Consider the following 22,480-nt stretch of genomic DNA (forward strand, 5'->3'; position numbering starts at 1 on the left):
TTTCCAGTTAGTGATTTGATTTTAATAAAACTAGTATAGCAGGAGGAGCAAAAAGGTTGAAAGTCCGGGGGGGAGACACGAGGCCCCGGCACAGTAGCTAAGCCCATGGCACTACAACCCTGGCTCGTGGTCATCCGCACCTCGACCACTCCCAAGTCCCGGGAACATGATCCCCGGCCGCAAGGCTCCGCACCTTGGTTATTCAAAAGCCCAGGGACACTACACCCGTTGCGCGGGTGCTCCGCACCTCGAACCACTCCCAAGTCCCGGGACATGCTCCCCGGCCCAAGGCTCCGCACCTTGGTTATTCATAAGCCCAGGGCACTACACCCTGGCTCGGGGCTCCGCACCTCGACCACTCCCAAGTCCCGGGACATGCTCCCCGGCCCAAGGCTCCGCACCTTGGTTATTCAAAGCCCAGACTACACCCTGGCTCGGGGCTCCGCACCTCGACCACTCCCAAGTCCCGGGACATGCTCCCCGGCCCAAGGCTCCGCACCTTGGTTATTCATAAGCCCAGGGCACTACACCCTGGCTCGGGGCTCCGCACCTCGACCACTCCCAAGTCCCGGGACATGCTCCCCGGCCCAAGGCTCCGCACCTTGGTTATTCATAAGCCCAGGGCACTACACCCTGGCTCGGGCTCCGCACCTCGACCACTCCCAAGTCCCGGGACATGCTCCCCGGCCCAAGGCTCCGCACCTTGGTTATTCATAAGCCCAGGGCACTACACCCTGGCTCGGGGCTCCGCACCTCGACCACTCCCAAGTCCCGGGACATGCTCCCCGGCCCAAGGCTCCGCACCTTGGTTATTCATAAGCCCAGGGCACTACACCCTGGCTCGGGGCTCCGCACCTCGACCACTCCCAAGTCCCGGGACATGCTCCCCGGCCCAAGGCTCCGCACCTTGGTTATTCATAAGCCCAGGGCACTACACCCTGGCTCGGGGCTCCGCACCTCGACCACTCCCAAGTCCCGGGACATGCTCCCCGGCCCAAGGCTCCGCACCTTGGTTATTCAAAGCCCAGGGCACTACACCCTGGCTCGGGGCTCCGCACCTCGACCACTCCCAAGTCCCGGGACATGCTCCCCGGCCCAAGGCTCCGCACCTTGGTTATTCATAAGCCCAGGGCACTACACCCTGGCTCGGGGCTCCGCACCTCGACCACTCCCAAGTCCCGGGACATGCTCCCCGGCCCAAGGCTCCGCACCTTGGTTATTCAAAAGCCCAGGGCACTACACCCTGGCTCGGGCACCACCCTCGACCAATCTAAATCCCGGTATTTGCTTTCTTGCCCGATTTTCCCATTTTGGTTATATGCACCAATATCCGGGTTTAAGTTTGCTTACATCTGGGTCACTTACTGATTATGAGGCATTTTATTCATTATAAGGATCAAGATCCCGGGTACTCATTTGAAGTTATCGGTTAAATCACAACACTTAGAAAATTTCCTAATTATTTTGTACACAAGAAATTATATTACTCGGGTCTTTGAAGATTTATCAGGATATGACTGCAAAAATGATAAAGGGAAAATGAAGATTTCATTAAAAAAAAAGGCCCGAAGGCCGAGGAATTACAAAAAGAGCAGGAAAAAAGAGAAACGCAAGTACAAATCCTATTCTATGTCCGGTGCGCGGACCCTGGCTGATCTTCTTCGTCCTCGAGTCTTCTTTCTCCTCCTCCCCGGCCTTTGGAAGTGATGCAATGGCTAGCCTAAAGTCTGGGAAGTTAGACTTATCCTTAGGCAAGAGCCCGGCCTCTTCAAATTGTTTGCGACATTTGTTGAAACCAGTCTTGAAAAGAGGATAAGCCCGATCCTCAACTGCTGCCTTGAATTCTGGGGAGGTGAGGAAGGAGGTCTGAAGTTGCTCCCTCTTTCGCTCAGCCTCAGCCAGAGCCTCCTCCGCGGCATCCGCCCGGGACGTCTGCTCAGTCATACCCTCTGCCAGGGATTTATTCTTGCCTTCAAGAAACGAGACGTGTTCTTGAAGGGATTTCTCCCGGACAAGACTTTCTTGTAAATCATCCCGGGCTACATCCAGGGAGGCGTGAAGGGCAGCCTTTTCTTCTTCATGGAGCCCTTTCAGCCGGGCAATCTCTCCCTGGAGGCGATCGTGGATCTCTCTGGAAGCCCGGACTTGGGGAGCCTGCCGAGTAGCTATGGCAGCTACCTCCTCGAAGGCTGATATCAGCATTTGCATGCCCTGTTTTGTAAGAAAGAGGTTAGAAACAACAAAAAAAAAAGAGGAAAGAAGGGTAAGGAAACTTACTGATAGAAGCCTGTTTGAGCCCTCGAGGAACCGAGGACCCGGGTGGAGCTCTTCAGAAAAGCCTCCTCGGCAGGGATCAACATCTGCCTAATAAGATTCACCCCGAGTGCCGTAGCCCCTGCTGTGAAGATGCTGGCCCGGGTAGGCTGCTCGGATAGGGAGGGCTCTTGGAGTGGCTCCTGAAGGGCCTGTTGGAGGGAAGGGGTGTTGGATTGGCTTGCCCGGGAAGAACCTTGGTCTCCTGCCTGATCATCTTCAACCAGAATCAACTCTGGGCTTGTGGTAGCCTTTCGTTTCCTCTGCCGAAGGGGGATATGATCTTCTTCATCCTCCGGGGAGCAAGGCACCTCCCGTTCTGGCTCAGTATTTGCCCGGGCTAATTCCTTCTCCCGGGCCGCCGCCTCCTCTGGTGCTTGTTTCCTCTTTTCAGCAGCAGCCTTCCGTGCTGCCAGTTTCTTCTCCTTGGCTAGCCGCTCAGCCTCCCACTTTTTTGCGAAAGCTTCTTGCATCTTGTCTGCATTTATGAAAAACAAAGGGTATCACCTAAGAAACATAAATAAAGAATAGGAAAGACAAGACAAGGAAAAGGAGTTACCGGGCTGAGAGCCCGAGCCAGCCGCCTCATCAATCGCCCGATCTATGGGGTCTTCAGCCCGGGCACTCAACCCATAGGCAACCAGATTCTCCTGGGAAATAAGGATAGAGGAGGAGTATCTTTTGCCCTCTACCAAGTCTTGGCTCCGGGTATAAAAATCCTCAAATTTGTAGGCCCGGGGAAGGGTGGGTTGTTGAGGAAGGGAAGTAAGAAACTCTGTTAAACAGGAGAGAGGACCCGGGAGTCGAATATAAAAGAATCTTCCTTTCCACCCCTTCTGGGAAGAAGGAATGTCATCAAGGAACCGGGCATTTAGCCGGGCAGTGAGGGAGAAGGCATTATCTCCCAATCTACAAACGAAAAAATAGTGGAGAATAAGGGGAGTGATAAGGAGATTATTCATTTTGAAAAGAATATAGGCCGAGGCCATAATGCGGAAGGAATTCGGATGGAATTGGTTAATGGGCACGCCAAAGAATTCAGCAACCTCGATATAAAACGGAGGGAGGGGAAAACGAAGACCACTTCTGACTTGGTCCCGAAAGAAAGTGGTGTACCCGGGAGGAGGGTTATTGGCTCTATCGGAAGGACCGGGAATCAGAATGGAAAAAGCAGAAGGATAGACCCCAGAACCCGGAGCTCCTCGTCCGCCCCTGAGCGCAAAGTGCTGCTCATTGAGGAGAACCAAGGAACTCCCGGGCCTCAATAGAAGGATGGTCAGAAGCACGGGCTTTGCCCTTACCCTTGTCCTTCTTCAGGACCCGTGAAGTGCCCGAAGAAGAAGGTTTAGTTTGGTGGGCTGCAGGCTTTTTAGAAGTTTGAGCAAAACGATGGCGAGGAGGAGAAGGGGGGGAATCGGAGCGCATCGCGATGGACTCATACCCAGATGAGCCTCGCGCATTGGCTCCTGAGGTGGAAGAGTAGAATTAGACATGGATTATAGAAAAGTAACTTACGAGTTTTTGAAGGGACTAGTTGCAGTGGTACCAGGTCGCCGGAGATAGAGGAGTTTACACGCCGGAAAGCTGAGAGGAAAATTTGCAAGAGCTTCGCCGCAAATTTGAATTTGAAATTAATTTTTGAAAATGAGGAGGGCTAATATATGGGCGAGGGAGATCTCTGTCGCTAATCTAGATACACGTAGACGATCAAGATGTCCCTCGTAAATTGTACCGGGCATATGAAAGGACGTGCACGAATGTCAATATGTCAGACTTATCGGATCCTCGGAATATGAAACGATTTTCGGCGGCATAAATGCTAAAGCATGGGTAATAATGACACTCTTTGGACTACCCGATAATACTAAAGACACTATATTCAAAGCCCGAGATATGAGGCCCCGACACCATTTATTAAGCCCATGAAAAATAAGGTCCCGGCGCCTCATTCAAAACCCGGGTTGTATCAGACCCCGGTACCCCATTTCATCTATGGGACATTTGAAGCCTCCGATGCTCTTACACACTCTAAATTATGTTTCAACAAAAGTACAAAGTATAACTGATCGGGACAGTCAAGCTCTAGCCCGACTATTTTAGGGATGGGTGTGATACCCCATAAGGATCCGGGTCGTCTTTAACCCGGTTTATTAAATGGGAAGCCCAGATCATAGCCAGCTTCCCGGGCATTCCATTTCTTCCCGGGCCATCATCATAGCCCGGCTCTCATGCAAGCTCCCGGGAACTTTCTACTCGGGCTACCTCGAGAAGCGCACCATACTCGAGTGTATCGGTATGGGCATTCTTATCTGTCAGAACTACAGGGGTTTGGCGTGTCAGAGAAGCTATCAGAGGTAGGGTGGCTTGACAGAAAGTCACATCAAAGGCTATGAGTGGTAGGTGTACACGAAAGTCGAAGTAATCATGATATTTCCTCCTATAAATAGCAGGTATGTTTCTCATTTAAAGGGGGAAAAATCCTGAGCATTGGCACTCACATATATTCGCACATATATCGCCATTTTCTCTCATCTTCAACCTGCTGACTTAAGCATCGGAGTGGCCACGCCGGACACCCCTCCGGCGCCCATTCACGAGTTCCTTTTATTGTGTGCACGGTCACGATCGAAGTCATCTACTTTGCTCATTTTCCTAAACAACATATAATTATTGATTTGGTCCGTTGGAGCCCCGTACCCGGCTCACCCATTTTAACGGATCACATCATAAGATGAGAGAGATGATATGCACGGAAGAGGGGAAGAATATTCATTATGTGCAGCAGATCGGAACGCACAAGAAGAGAGGAGAAAGGAGAGGAGAAAGGAGAAAAGGCGAGATTTGGAAGAAATCGAAAGAAAAGGAAAGAAGAATATGAGAGAAACGGTGAAGGGAAGCCTAAATTCACAAGGAGATCATGCAGATACCTTGATTCTGATATTTTGATTCAAGTTTGGATTTTTAAACATGTTGTTAGGATCGAATAAATAAGAAAGGTGGTCCAGAGGAGGTGAATAGATTGTTTTATAAAATTATTTAGCTTAAAATTATTCGACTCATGATCTCGAACTAGCTGTCGGTAGTGTTCTTGCTAAAATTTAGAGAAAATATCTCTATTGTGCCAAATGTTATATTCACATATCATCAAAATCGAGTATTTGTACACAGAAGGAGTTCGACATGTGGCATAGGAGAAGCTTGTACTTTTGAAAGACTGCGATTGACGACAAGCTACCACCGAGCAAAGAAAACAAGATAGCTGATACCTTAAGTTGTAAGATGATTTTAGCTTCGCTATGAAATAAGAACACAATACTTCATTACAATGCTTCACGTTTTTATAATCTTGATTTATAGTCTCTTATTGGTGAAAACATTGACGAGTTGATTAATTTCTATACAAAAGCAAAATATTTTATATTTTTTTGACATGAAAATTAAAATTGGACTGATTTCAAGCATAATTCAAGCCAGAATTAATTTGTTCCCTAGAAACTCGGGAAATTTGGTTGAGTTCAATCTATTTTTAGGACATAGTCTCAAGTATTTATCAAATGATTTATATTTATTTTTACATGTGGGATCTATGATTTTTCCCGTTGACCTGACATGTAAGGATCTACATAAATCATTTGACGCATGTTCAAGATAATACCATAAATGTAGCATCTCATTATCTCGAAATTTGATATGTTTACTAATATTATTATATAAATATGTACAAATGAGTGGATTTTTGCCAACTGATTAATATCAAGACAATTCAATTAATTTTAAAAAGTTAAATGTAAAAATAATAAAAGTAATTCTTTGGACTACGTGCTTGCATCCATCAAAGTCAACATATTAACGTTGCTTAATGTGCAAACTTGGAATAATATATTTCTATCCTCTATAAATTAATATGCCACATTGGACAAGAAAATTAAAACAATGTAAGAAGCCAGCCAACTAAAATTGTACCTTATCTTTCATCATGTCGTCTAACAGGTGAGTGTCATTTCTGTGATGAACTCAGAGATAGACATTATTAATGAACAACATATCAAAATTACATATATATATATATAATATACACACACGCATGCATTGGCTTCGAATATAAACACAAGCATTATCATTAAGCTAACTTTTGAGAAGTTTATATGAACTATGGTTTAGGATATTAATTCAATAATGAGAATTAACATAATTGTATTATCCCACGTTGAATCAATTTTTTAAACTAAAAATTAGAAATAATTATGATATGTTTATCTTTCAATTTATTATCTCGTCCCACGATTACGTGCGCGTATTATTGCAAAATATTTTTTTTATGCTGATTAAATTACTTTCAATTTTTTTCCAGTAGACTTATCTAGGGATGTAAACGAACCAAACCGTTTGTGAGCTATTCGAAGCTCGATTCGATAAAAGCTCGTTTGAGCTCGTTTAATGAGGCTCGTTAAGATAAACAAACCAAACTCAAGCTTTACAATATTCGGCTCGTGAACATGTTCGGGGCATTAGTAATCTTTTAGATGAAAACATAATAGTTTTGATATTTGATTTATTGATTTTCATATTATTTATGAAATATATAGAAAAATATATTAAATTTATTTATTATAATAAATTTACAAATTTTAATAAGAATAATATATTTTTCTTTAAACATGTAATTTACTTTTTAATTAATTTAATGAAAATTTAAATATAATTCTATTTATTAAGCTTGTTTAGGCTCGATAAAAGCTTGAATAAGCTCGTGAGCCATGCATAAATTCGTTAAATAAAGCTCGAGCTCGGCTCGATTATAAACGAACCAAGTTTAAACATTCAAGAGTTCAGCTCGACTCGATTCGATTACATCCCTACTTGTAACCTATTTTTAAATATTCTTTAATTGTTTATGGCGATCTGTTGCATGTAATTAATTGTTAAATGATGTATTCGATTTGTTTGTTTGTGGAACGAATACTTTAATTTAAATTCGTTGTATTAACCATTATATGAATTAAATTTAATCATTACAGTTCATTAGGAAAATAAAGACAAATCAGGCATAATAAATTAATATTTCGAGCCACGGCAGAATGACAATCAATTTAATATTTCATTGTGGTGCTCAAAAAGTGAAGTTTTTGATATTCCACTTTGTTAGAGCAGATTCGTGAGTATTTTGAGTCAGATTCGAAAAATATTTGATTTGTATTTGAGTTGTACTTGAACACGTTCGAGTTTTTTGAGCCAAACTCGAATTCAAATTATTTTGTTCGATATTTCGCAAACTTTAATATTTTATTATAATAAAATAATATTAAATAAATATTTTGAGCCTTTCAAGTACATATTTTTAAACAATAGTTCGAATAATTTACGAACATCTTCGAATATTTCGAGCCGAACTCGAGCTTTAATTCGAACCAAAGTTTTAAATATTCGAACTTCAAATCGATTTCGAACTCGAACAGAACTAATTCGAACCAAATTCGATTATTCAAATTTTCGTAATATTCTATTCGTTTTTCGTTTACACTGCGAATAAATAGTGAATTTGAATTTATTTAACATATATAAAATAACAGTGAACAATAATAATGACAATATTCTCAAAAATAAATAAGATGATTAATTTCTCTATACATATGTTATATAATATAAGAAGCACAAAAAAGCACTTATTTAAAGGATGTGTCGTTTGGATATTATATCTTATTAAGTTACAAATTTCATTTTATAAGTCATTAATTACCATTAGTATCACAAATTTAGTCTATATTTGCGTTAAATTTGGGTTTATATATATATATATATATATATATATATATATATATAAAATCACACGAACTTGTGTATAGTTTGACATTCTTTTCAAAGTATTTCGTTTTTATATGATTTTAGCTAATCTATTCAGTACATTTTTTTTACTACAAAAAATAATAAATTATATAGATTTAACGGGAATATATAGCAATCATATTAAATAAATTATAACACTTTTTTATTATTATAATTATAAATTCAAGTAATTCACTCTAATTTTTTTTTCCTTTTTAAAGAAAATAGGTCCCAAAATTCAGAGCCGAAGAAGCATTTATTTAAAAAAAAAAAAATTTCCAAACTACAATTTTTTTTAAAGAAATTAAAACTCAAAGCACCCATTAACCACTAATTAATTAATACAATTTCAAATCAAACATAAATAAGAAATTTAAAGAAATAAAATCCCAAATCCTAACACAAACAAGTAGATTCCCAAGCACTCAAGCGTGAACCCTTCACCCCAGGTACAACTTATACTTACTGTAATTTTGATTATAATTACTCAGCCGCCGGAACAACCTCCTCCTCCTGGCCGTGAACGAGAGCAGCCCATTTTTGAGTTTCAACCACAGCATCTTCTTCAGCTTCCTCATCGATCTGAATCGAACCCAAATGACCCTTCACTCTGAAGTAAGATCTCCTAATCCTCTCCGGAACACTCTGTTTCCTGGAGAACTGGTAGCTCCGCAGGAACAGCTGCCTCTTCTCCAGCTCCGTGTATCCCGTCGTCTCGTTTCTGAAGCTGAATATCGGGCCCATGTTGGAGTAATTGAGCGCCATGGCTGCTAGCTACGGCCTATACATACAGCGGTTTTTTTTTATTCTGTTGGTCGGGAAATGAGATTTGGGATGGGAAAGCGTGAATAAAAGTTGTTTGGTGGCGGCTTTTATTGAGAGGGAGGGGGATGTAAATGCCTGTAATATAATCTTGGGGCTCCACCTGGATTCATTTTTACTAATTCCAAACCCAAGTTGTTTATTGGATGATTATATTTTTTTGTTTTTAAGTATAATTTGGTACATTCAACAAGAGATGGACAGATAATTAATCTATTTTATCTCAGGTTTGATACATTTTTAGAAAGCTCACGATAATATCATGGGTCTAGGATAAATAATTTTATCTAAAGATAAAATATTACTTTTATGAGATGTGATAATTTTAATTTAATGATAAAAAATACCAAAAATGACTTAATTGTCCTCAATATATAAAAATCTTAAGTCCTATATATTATCAAGTTCTAAGTTATTATTACCGAATGATAATTCTATAAATGATTTTTATAAATCTCTGCTAGTATGTTGAAATTAAAATCAAATAAATATTTTTATATATTAATATTGATAATTATATAAATGAACTCGAGATAATTATATAAATGAACTCGAGATAATTATATAATGATTTGTATAAATCTCAATAAAATTATTAGTATAACTCGATTAACCTTAAAAATTTATGTTTGACTTGACTCACAAAATTAAGAGCTCAATTATCTATTATATAATATATAAAATAGGTAAAAAATAAATAAATCATGCAAGCACTGTCGGCGCATGAACAAATAAGAAATATGAACTGAAGCAACAACTTTGAAATTATAAAATTTATTATAATAAGGTTAATTTTGTCACTACAATCTAATATATAAATTTAATCACTATTATTAAAATCATACCAAAATAAATATAATATCCTACATCTGATTTATCCTTAAATTATCCTTATATTACATATCACATGTTATCATATCATGTGTATCAAACTATGCCTTACTGTAAATATTTTTCTTTAATTTTATTTTTTCCATCGGAATGGGATATGACGTTAAAAAATGATCATGTGATATAGAGCATACTAACGTGTCAAATATTATATCAACTAAGATGAAAAAAATAAAATAAAATCAAAAAAAAAATGCAAATACTGGAGTAAAATCGTTAATTTATATACATGATCAAATGAAGAAGGTACAAGTTACAGAACCAAAAATATAATTTTAATCCATTTATAATAATAATAATAATAATAATATGTAGGAATTTATTAATTATTGATTTAATGGAAATAAATAGCAACTATGGTTTACATGCTTGTTTCTTGGATAGCATGCATGTGAATCGATATATTATTTTAATTAAAAAAAAGAACGAATTTGGCTCGAATTTGGCTCGAATTATTGATAAAATTTCAAGTTCGTTCATTCAAGTGGTTTTAGTTTGCTGAGTATAATCTATGCTAAAAATAGCTCGACAACATTGACTAATTAAACTTTAATGATGTTTATAAAAAAATATTTTAAACTTACAAGTTGATATTAAATATTTGAACGAGACTCGATTTGAGTAAAAGAAAGTCGATTCTAATATTTAAATTTATTAAAAATTTGTAGTATATAAAATATTAAGAGGACTATTGAGAGACAATATCATAAATTTTTATCCCTGATACAGATCAACAAATCTATATTTATAATGAGTAGGTCTCTTGTGGGACGGTCTCACAAATCTTGTCTGTGAGACGGGTCAACCTTACCGATACACAATAAAAAGTAATAACTCTTAGTATAAAAAGTAATATTTTTTCGTAGATGACCCAAATATAGAGATCTCACAAAATACGACCCGTGAGACTGTCTCACACAAGTTTTTGTCATCTACAATAACAAATAATATATTTAACATGAAAAATAATATTTTTTGGGATTACTTAAATAAAACATTAATCTCATAAAATTAACTTGTGAGATTGTTTCACGTATTTTTTAAGAAAACATTATGTACGAGTGAAATACAATTGAATATGTGCGCTTGTTATAAATAATAATAATAATAATTTACGCACAACTTAGAATACGTATTTTCGCGTGGATTGGGATGAAATTATATATATAATATAATATATAATAATAAAACAATAATTTAAAATTTTTTATAAGAAGTTGATTTTACGTTGTCATTGTTTCAACCGAATTTTCAACAAACTAAACAAGATTTTATCACAAGATATTACTTTAAAAGATAAATTTGTTACGTAATGATTTAACAACTTATCATATAACTTTATAATAAAATAATAATAATAATTAGATTATTTAATATATATTATATAAAACAAACAGATTCTCATATTTTATTAATATTTTAAAAAATAAGAAAGAAATTATTGTACGTTGTATTACCAGAATCATATTTGTCATTAATGCTTTATTGAATTCTTGCGGATTTGTACGTTCTATATTTCATTCACGGTTAGGTCTTTTCTTTTTAAGCTACGTAAGTCGTAACAAATAAACTTTTGACTTCTCTATTCCCTAAATAAAATACATTTTTTCCAACGTTTTGTTCAAAATTTCTTTTCGGGTTATGTCATTATTTTATTTATGAGTATGTCTGTTGTGAGACGGTCTCACGAATCTTTACATGTGAGAAAGGTCAACCCTACCGATATTCATAATAAAAAGTAATACTCTCAGCATAAAAATAATATTTTTTCATGGATGACTCAATAAAAGATCTGTTTTACAAAATACGATCCGTGATACCGTCTCACACAAGTTTTTGCTTTTCTTTATTTATTTATTTATTTTAACATAACCAAAACAGTTTGTTCATATGTGCAGTAGAATAACTCTCGGATTTAACATTGTAACCTGGAAATTAGGTTAGTCAAATAAACCGTGTTAGACAAACTTTCTACGAGATACTCGACCAAAAAAATATTTGATCGAAAAAATCAAACTCATATTATTTGATATCACGATAATTTATTCATTGATCTCGAATAATCGTGAGATTATTTATTCAATTTTTTTTATCCATATATACGTCATGACCAAAGCCAACTAGCCCTCGTGACTTCACCATGAAAATTGGGGTGTACTAAAGTAATTTGCAACAGATGGCAAATTTCTAAACCTTTGACAACAAGTTTTGTCAAATTATCATATTTTTCAAATAAAATAGTCAATTAATTCTAATTATTATATAGCAGAATCCAACCAAATCAGTTAATATTTGTAATGCTAAAAATAACTTGTACGAAACTACTAAAATAAGTTGATACGATATATTGTCTATCCAAAGGACAGGTGAGTCTAACTATACAGAATATGTATTTGTATAAGATGATTAATCGATAATCTTACTATAAAATAAAAAAATACTGATGTATTCCATATTTTTTGTTTAAATGAAAATAATCGACGACCATTTTATAAAAAAAAAAAAACCAAAAAAAACCTCCACATAAACTCAACCCGAAGGACATTTCACAATTTAATCGGAGTAGCTGACTTATGGACCAAATAACTGACACTTTGCTTTAATGCTTGAAAATGAAGCTATAAAAAAATGCTTACTTGTTCCAGTTGTTTTCTTTTTTTTTTTTTTAAAAAAAAATCTTTCTCAAAAAAACTAAAATAATATTAAAAAAATTGCAATTTCAGCCTTATCGGATGACATTTTTTTGTTTTTAGTCTTATAACTTGTTACAATTTTGTTTTCATAAAATAAATTTTTTTGATTTTTATGTTTGAAACTATTAAATCCATCGAATTGAATATGATATCTTTAGCACAAATTATTTTCTACATTTGTATTACTCAAATTAAAATCAATATGAACAAAAATAAAAGAAAAAATAGAGCAGAACTGCTCTAAATACTTCAAAATTGTAGGAAAAAGTATGTAATTTTATTTTATTTAAGTTTATGTATATTTTAATGTGCTTAATATAAGCTTTATTTTTATCATAGTCACATAAGAGATCATATGTATCAAATAAACAATATTTGGTGGAGTTAGTGGTTTCGTACAAAAAACACCAAAGCAAAAAATTCCAAGTTATTGTATGAAAATCAAATTTCGACAAATTACATAACTAAAACTCAAAACATGTCAAATTACAAGACTAAAATTGCAATTTTCCCTGATAAATATTGCAATTATTTGTGACAGCTGGCTTATTTAAATTACATGCAAGGACCAAGACAGATATAATGAAACTTCAGATGGAAGTGTAATGACAAAGAATGAACGAAGATGGTAGAGGTATCAGGTGGGCAAAACTTAATAAAGAGTTAAAGAGAAGCTAAATGACGGATTAAAAAGATAATTAAGGTTTAAGGATATGTTAATCAAGTGTATGCTTTTGGATTCTACAGATTTGGTTTATGATAATTTTAACGAGCCTTGGAGAGAGACTACTTTCTAATATTCCCCTAATCTCATTATCGTCACTAATCACATGATTAATTCGGAACTTCAAATGATTTGAAATTTTAAATTTTTTTATAAAAAATATTTGATTAGGATTATGTCTAGTACTCTCATACATTTTTATAGCTTTATCTTAATCAGTCTCTCATCGAGCTAATTTATAGGTCGATTTGATTTAAATCAAGTGCAAATTAAGGGGACAATCCATGCATAGACGGAGCAACATGGCCCGGGTGGTCCAATTTTTTTTTAAAATGTATATGTAAATTTTGTATAAATGTAGAATAATATGATATTAGTCCGGGTAGATCAATTTAAAATATTAAAAGATTTTAAAGTTTAAAATTCCAGCACGAGCGGAACCATATTTCTGGCTCCGCCACCGCATGAACTTAATAAGACATTATTATGTTTGAGAAATTTTTATGTTAATAATTGACATTAATTTATTATATTATAGAGAGGATCGATTACAATCTGGCTGCGCATCTAAGATTAAATGCATTGAATTTAAATTTTTGCATGTCTGGCAATAATAACTTATATATTAATAAGACTTTTTTAGGGAGAAAAGAATAAACAAAAGAGTAGGTCTCTTGTTAGACGGTCTCACGATATTTATTTGTGAGACGAGTCAACCCTATCGATATTCAAAAAAGTAATACTCTTACGCTGCGTTTGGTTGGGGGGATAAGGTGTGTTTATGAATTTTTAACCCACCTAATCCCATGTTTGGTAAGATTTTTATTTAACCAATTCAATCCCTCCTATGAATGATTAGTTTAGGATTATTCTGACTTTTAATGTCAAAAGAGTGACTCCTCTGATACTCTACACATTTATGAGGAACCAAATGGCAACGTCTCTCAAATCTAAGACGAGATCTCGAATTGTAACAAACTCATCCTCTTGTTCAAAAGGTGTGCGGATATTGGTCACACCAACAACTTTCATGCAGATTGAATAGTATTGTACTGTATACTAAATGACTAGAGGAATTGTCACTGAACCTTTCATCAACTTGTATTCATGCACCATTATGAGAGCTGAATTAATTAATGAGATGGAATGGCAATTCATAGTACATGCAAAATTATTCATCCACCTTATATTAATTCAACTAGAAGGCCTTCACCTGCCATGCACTTGATTGTCATATAATGGTGCTTGAATGGCCATTGGAGATATAGCTAGGGTTAGTGGGTAAGATGTGGAGATCAACGAGTCTTCACTCGACGAACGTGGATATAGCTGCAAGCGCTAGTGCTTCGAATAATCTGTTGTATGATTGTTGCTTCGCCCTGCATGACTATGCTAAAAAAGCTGTGTTCTAGGCAAAGAGGATGGAATGCAGCTATGCTAGCTAGCTACACTTGTTTTGAGAAGAACTGGATAGGAGGAATCAGAGTTTTAACTATTATTATTATGATGTGATCTCTAACCAAACTCGGTAGATTCAATGGTAGCATTCGCTCTCCTCGATCGGTCATAGAAACATAATCGCCCAAGCTCGAAACTCCTATATATTGTCACAGCTGCTTCTGCATTCGTGCAATTTACATAGACTGGTATACTCCTAATGAGCTACTTGTCTATATTTAACCATTATTTTAGTTCCATACATCCGTTGAATTTGGAATCTTGCAACATTTATCATATAATGATGAAGAATTTAGTATAAAAATTAATATCAGAAATTTTGAATCTTTTATTCAATATTTGTCCAAAAGGGATTCGTAAAGGTAATGTCATATTTTGATCGAACGTCTAGCCACAATATGTCGATATCACACCACCAGTATTATTAAGACAAAATTAATCATGCACAAGTGTTACACGTTTGCTTTGCCTCATAACAAAAGATTCACTAGAAAGATTTGTCAGTTTACAAAACAAATACTAGGTAATAAATACAAGCTAATTCCCTTAACAAAGTGAGGGATGAAAGTGCATCCAACACATTTATCAAACCAAATAACAAAAACTACAGATGAAACGTTTGTGAAGCCAATCTCCTATTTGACAAACATCACTAATCAATACAATGGTTAGGTATTGTGCATGAATTTCTTCAACACTCAACGACAACACTTAAATATAAAGATGTAATCGAGTCGAGCCGAACTCTTGAATGTTTGAGCTTGACTTGTTTATAATCGAGCCGAGCTCGAGCTTTATTTAACAAATATATTCATAGCTCACAAGCTTATTCAAGCTTTTATCGAGCCTAAACGAGCTTAATAAATATGAATTATACATTTAAATTTTCATTAAATTCAATAAAAAGTAAATTATATATTTAGAGAAAAATACAAAATTCTTATTAAATTTGTAAATTTATAATAAATAAATTTAATAGATTTTTCTATATATTTCATAAGTAATGTGCAAAATCAATAAATCAAATTTCAAAATTATTATTTTTTCATCTAAGAGATGACCCATGAGCTTATCAACGAACATGTTCACGAGCTAACGAACTGAATATTGTAAAACTTGAGCTTGTTTTGTTTATCTTAACGAGCCTCATTAAACGAGCTCAAACGAGCTTTTATCGAATGAGCTTCGAATAGCTCACAAACGATTTGGTTCATTTACATCTCTACTTAAATACATCTAGGCTATGAGCTCTTTATTAAATTACCGATAATGTGCTTGATCTCATACGACGTCTTAAAATCTTCGCTTCATCTAATCAATCTCATCATCATATTTGATTATTCATAAGCTTTATTTGCCCTAAACTATCATTTTAAGAATTTATCAAAGCTCTCAGTTGTCTAGAAAGACAAAAGCTAAAGAATAGTTTGTGCCCCGTATGTCTATGCATGTATTTGCGGCACACACACACACAAATATATACATGGAATGTTCATCTATGATGCACGTGAGTGACTAATAATGAAAAATATAATCAAAAGATTAGATAATGTTTAAAATCGTTTGAATAACATATGTTTATGAGTATTTATCAATCTAATATATCAAACACAATAAATAAAAATATATCATGACAATAAATCATATACATTCACTTATTATATTACACTTTTCAATCCGTGTGATTATAATATAATGACAGCTCTATCAAATTAACAAATATTTCATCCAAAATTTCATTCACAATAAAACAAGAAAAGTAAAATTAACAGAATAATCAATTTTACCAAAACCAAAACCACAATGTACTTAAATGGAATACATATAGTGATTGTCAAATAAAATTCTCTTAATTAAATAAATTAGCATGATAATATTAAAATAAAATCATTAAACTTGTTATTAAGTAAATATTAATGATGCTTTTGCTAACTTTTAACCAATTACAAGTTTTGTTTAACTTTCTCTGTTTTTTGCACATATTATAGATACTTAATTTTTATATTAGAATGTATTATTAGTAAATTAATATTGAGATAAAATTTCATGTGAAATAAAATTTTAAAATAATATCACTCAAATAAATATGTATTTTACAACACATATATAAATAAAATAATTCGTAATACTCAGTTAAAAAATATTATATATAAAATTTAATCTATAATAAATGTTAGTAAATTATGACTCTAATTCATATTTATTATAAAAATTATCTTGGTTAAAAAATTGTACGGATTATCTCATAAATGTAATTCAAGAATAGAAAATAATTTTCATTTTTTTAATTTCTCATTCTATTAATAAATTTGAAATATATTGAATTTATTTATACTTTTTCACGCCTAATGCCTCGATTTCATGTGAGCGAAATTAGGTGTAATAGGTTTCGTTAACAACTATTTTGCTTTCATCCTCGTTATTTTGGTTTCACATATAATTTTATGTTCCCAAAACTAACCAAATTAAACTCCTAAAACCAAAAATAATAATAATGCATTAACATAAAAATCCAAAAAAGTTATGAGGACTAGTTTTGATGTTGGAATATAGAATACTAAAAAATGTCAACCCATGATTCAACTAGTTTCACGAAGTAAATTTACCTCTAAAATAAAATACTGCACACAATGCATACATATCTGTTTCCTTGTGCAGGTAGTTTACGGCTCGGTCACTAAATCAGACTACATAGCTCTACGACAAGGATTTATTCGTGTAAAATTCCTTAACCATATCGACATTTTCTCGCATTTTGGAAAACATAGATTCGTTAAACATCTGTTTCTGTTAATTTCTTGGTGCAGGGACATTGTCTCAGCCACCCAAATTACGATTTTCACAAGTACATGAGGACATTGGAACAAGATTTCAAGAAAATAATAGGAACAAGGTTTAAAAAAATATCGTTATTTTTCAAGAAACCTTATTACATAAGCTTGAAACTTTTGCTGATACTGGAAAATGATCTTTCAACAGCTGGTACGTATGGCTCTTTGTTGTGATCTTTTTGCTTTTAAACATTGCAGGTAAGTACTTTGAACATTCCTTTTCCTACTAGTTATAGTATTGGATGGGTTTTCATAAATTTATCATTCTACCATTCAGATTTTTTTCGATTTTTGGGAAAGATATGATGATGAATCTAACATTTTGCACTGAATGGATATTGCAGGGTATCACCTATATTTTGGATATCATTTTCACCTTTAGCTGTAAGTGACACAATTCTTGGTTATTAGATAAATTTACTGAAACAGGCTTCGATTACATAAACGTGCCGTGCATGTGTTCTTATGGCTCTGTTTTTTTTTTTTCCAACCTTTTTCAGCTGCTGCTTATAGTTGGGGCTAAATTGGAGCATATTATCACAGAGTTGGCAACTGATGCTGCAAAGAGCTGATGAGTCTGAAGGGACAAGAGTGAGACCTTCTGATGAACTGTTCTGGTTCCCTCGACCGGCCCTCGTTCTTTATTTGATTCATTTCATTTTGTTCCAAAATTCATTTGAGATCGCATTCTTGTTTTGGATTTGGGTGAGTTGAAACTATCCCTCCATATTTCAAGAAAATCATTTATACATGCTATATTTTTGCGCAAATTCTGGTAAAAGTTACTGTTTTTTCTTCCCTGAGCACATATGGATTCAGGTCATGCATCATGGAAGAGCTAGGATTCATCATAACTAGAATTGTCGTTGGGTCTAGAATCAAAACACCATATATATAAAAAACGATTCAATCTTCATTCCGGCCTATAGTTTAGCTTATAATCCTTGGTTTGCGGGGTGATTGTTCAACATCTTTGCAGTTACAGCACATTACCTTTGTATGCTTGGGTCTGTTGGTCCCACGTGTGGAATTTGAGATAATAAAACCCGAAAATAAAGAATAAACTGAACACCGAGATTTACGTGGAAAACCCCTAAAAATTATTATGGTAAAAACCACGGGCAAGATGAAAAGAATTTCACTATAATATTTTAAGGTGTACAACCATTCACTGTGTTTCCAAAGAGAACACGCACTCTCTTAATACAGAGAACAAACATCTCACAAATATTATAGAACTAAGCACTCAAAAACTTATAAGATGAGAGAAAACTCGAAGAAAGGATGATTTCAGAATGAAGGGTGAACTCTATTTATAGAGCCTCTGTCAGTGTGAATACGCGTTAAAAACGCGTATTCATATTTCATCGAAATTTCCTGCAGCACTTTTTTTTTCTTCTTCTCAAAGTATGCAATTCAAATTTGCCAACTTTGGCCCCACCTATTAACTTCTTTGTCGACATTTCTCCCACTTGTAGATTTGATTGAGAATCAAACACATCTCCACATTTCATTTCAATCTTGTCATTCCCTGCTGCTTACGTTTCTGCTAGACCACTTGAGGATCTACACCACTCAAACTTTTCAGTGTTCATTGGCTTGGTCAAAAAATCAGCTATGTTATCCTTTGTATGTATCTTCTGCATATCCATGCTTTCTTCTTCTACCACTTCCCGCACAAAGAAATTGTACTCCAATGTGTTTCGTCCTGGAATGAAAGGCTGGATTCCTTGCGATATGCAAGGCACTCTGACTGTCACAAAACAAAGGAACATTCTCTTGTTTGTGTTCGATCTCCTCCAATAACCTTTTAATCCATATTGCCTCCTTGCAACCTTGAGTAGCATGCCATGTATTCTGCCATCTGTTGTAGATAACGCCACAACTGTTGCAGTTTTGAAACCCTGCTTACTGCTCCCCCTGCAAGATGTAAACACATAACCATTAGTAGATTTCCTCTTATCAGGATCTCCTGCATAATCTGCAATCGACATAGCCCTTGAGTGTAAAATACTTGATCCTCCATAACATGAATGCAGCATTTGAGGTACCCTTAATGGAGCTAAGGATCCTCTTAACAGTGCTCTAATGCTCTCGTCCAGGATTCGCCAGATACTGACTAACTGCTCCCACTGCTTGAGCAATGTCCGGTCTGTATAGATCATAGCGACATTCAAACTTCCACTGCTGATGCATATGGTACTCGAGACATCTCCATTTCTCTGCTTCACTGCCGGACACATCTCGGATAATAACCTTGAAGTTTACAGGAAGAGGGGTCGAATTAGCTTACTATCTTGCATGTTGAAGCGTTCCAAGACTTTTTTCAAGAAATTTTGTCTGGGAAAGCCAAATCTTTCTGTTACTTCTGTCTCGGTGAACTGCATCCCTAGAATCTGTTTGCTGGTCCCAAGTCCTCTTATCAAATTCCCTAGCCAACTGTGCCTTCAATCCTGGACCTGATCTTGTGGGGCGTGCTCACCAACATGTCGTCCACATACAACAGCAAAATAATATAATCATACCAAACCTCTTGAAATATGTACAAGGGTATGCACTCAGTCTGTTGTATCCAAGGCTCATGATATAGGAATCAAATCTCTTGTACCAACACCTCGACGCTATTTGAGACCATACAGAGATTTGTTCACATGCAAACCACGTTCTCTTTGCCTTTTTCCGCAAAACTTTCTGGCTGGAGATATAGATTTCTTTCAGATCTCCATGAAGAAATGCCGTTTCACATTAGCTGTTCTAGATGTAGGTCAAACACCGTACATAATACAAACACTACTCTGACTGTTGTAAGCCGAACCACATGAGAAAATATCTCATTGATTCAATATCTTCTTTCTGAGCATACCTTTTTACCACCAATCTAGCACGATACCGCTCCACTTGGTTATTGCCATCACACTTGATCTTGTAGACCCATCTGTTACCAATGGCTTTCCTTCCTTGTGGTAGTGTAACAAGATCCCAAGTTTTATTCCTGTCTAATGCCTCCAACTTCTTGTATTGCTATCATCCACAAGGATACATCCGAGCTTTGAGTAGCCTCGTGGAAACTCGATGGCATAATCCGAAAGCCAACCTGGTGGTCTTCTGTCTCGAGTTGACTGCCTCACATTGGAAACCTCAGACTCAACATGCTCTTGTTCTTGTGCTCTGGTACTGCTTCACAAGAAACCTGACCTTCGTCCGTCTTATTTTCCACCTGAAATATAGTAGTTTCTGAATTCAATGTGCCTTTGTCTCCCTTTACTTTATCTTCCTCGAAGATAACATCCCTACTGATGACAAGCTTGTGAACAGTAGGATCCCACAAGCGAAACCCCATTACTCCATCAGCATATCCCAAGAAGATACATTTTCTGGATTTCGAATCCAACTTCGATCTTTCTTGCTCATTGTACAGAACGTACACATGACTTCCAAATGTATGCAAATGAGAATAATCTGTTAGCTTCCCAGTCCACATCTCCATCGGAGTCTTCAGATCAATCGCCACTGAAGGAGAACGATTGATAATATAACAAGCGATTTTGACTGCCTCTGCCTAAAATGACTTTTCTAAACCTTCAGTCCTCAACAAGGTTCTGTTCATCCGCTCCGCCACTCAATTCTGTTGAGGTGTGTAAGCCGTCGTGAACTGTCTCTTGATGCCTTCATGTTGACAATATGCATCAAATTCGTCACTGGTATATTCTCTCATTGTGAGTTCTCAAACACTTGATTTTCTTTTCATAATCAAGTTCAACCTGTGCTTTGAAATCTTTGAAGATCTGGAAAACATCTGATTTCTTCTTGATTGGATACACCAAATCCTAGAGAAATAATCAATAAACGAGACAAAGTACCTCGCTCCTCTTAGGGATACAACTGGTGCTTGCCAAACATCCGAATGAATCAGCTCCAATATGTTTTTGCTCTTGGCAGTAGAAGTGCCAAACTTTAATCTGTGTTGTTTACTGGTAACACAATGCTCCCAAAAGGGCAGTGACACTTTTGTCAGTCCCGACAGCAGCTTCCGTTCTGAGAGAATTTTCAACCCTCGTTCTGACATATGCCCGAGATTTCTATGCCATAACACTGTTAATTCTTCTCCTGAACCAATTGATGCAACAGCTAGTTCTGACTCTTTGTGTGTTTCCCCCAAAAGTACATACAGATTTGCAGCAACTTTTTCGCCTTCATAACCACAAGCGCACCCTTCACAATTTTCATGATCCCGTTCTCGATCCGAGTTTTGCACCCGATATCATCCAATTGCCCCAAGGACAAAAGATTTTTTGTCAATCCCTTCACATGTCGTACCTCCTGTATGGTGCGAATAGTGCCATCAAACATCTTTATTTTGATAGTAACGACCCCAGCGATTTCTAAGGCATGATCATTTCCCATGAATACAAATCCTCCTGAGACTGGTTCATAATGATCAAACCATTCTCTCCGAGACGTCATGTGCCACGTCGCACCTGAATCCATAATCCATGTGTCACAAAATTTGTGCCTGCCTTCCGCAACAGTTGCTGCTTCGCTGAATAATATTTCATCACCGCCTGAAGTACTGGCCACATTTCCTTGAGAACTCTTCTCGATACTCAAACAATCTTTCTTGAAGTGCCCTTTACCGCCACATTTAAAGCAGTAAATATTTTTCTTCTTACTTCTTGACTTTGATCTACCTCGTCTTTGGCTCCCACTGAAGTCATGGTCCATAAATCTTCCTCTTATCATCGGTAAAGCCTCTGCTTGCTTCGATGTTACCAACCTATCTTCCTTATTCTTGCGCCGGCTTTCTTCTCCGATAACCGCAGTTAAGACATCGTCGAATCTTAGAAAGCCCATAAGAATATTGTTGGTAATGTTGATGATAAGTTGATCATATGAATCTGGTAGACTTTGAAGTAGAAGCTCCGCAC

General features: G+C 36.1%; 1 pseudogene; it reads left to right on the plus strand.

The window, feature by feature from the left end:
• Positions 1-14,515: 14,515 nt before the first annotated feature.
• Positions 14,516-18,453, plus strand: LOC142535176 (MLO-like protein 13; annotated as a pseudogene).
• Positions 18,454-22,480: the final 4,027 nt, after the last annotated feature.

Source organism: Primulina tabacum, unplaced genomic scaffold, assembly GCF_025594145.1.
Source record: "Primulina tabacum isolate GXHZ01 unplaced genomic scaffold, ASM2559414v2 Contig867, whole genome shotgun sequence".
Lineage (NCBI taxonomy): Eukaryota > Viridiplantae > Streptophyta > Magnoliopsida > Lamiales > Gesneriaceae > Primulina > Primulina tabacum.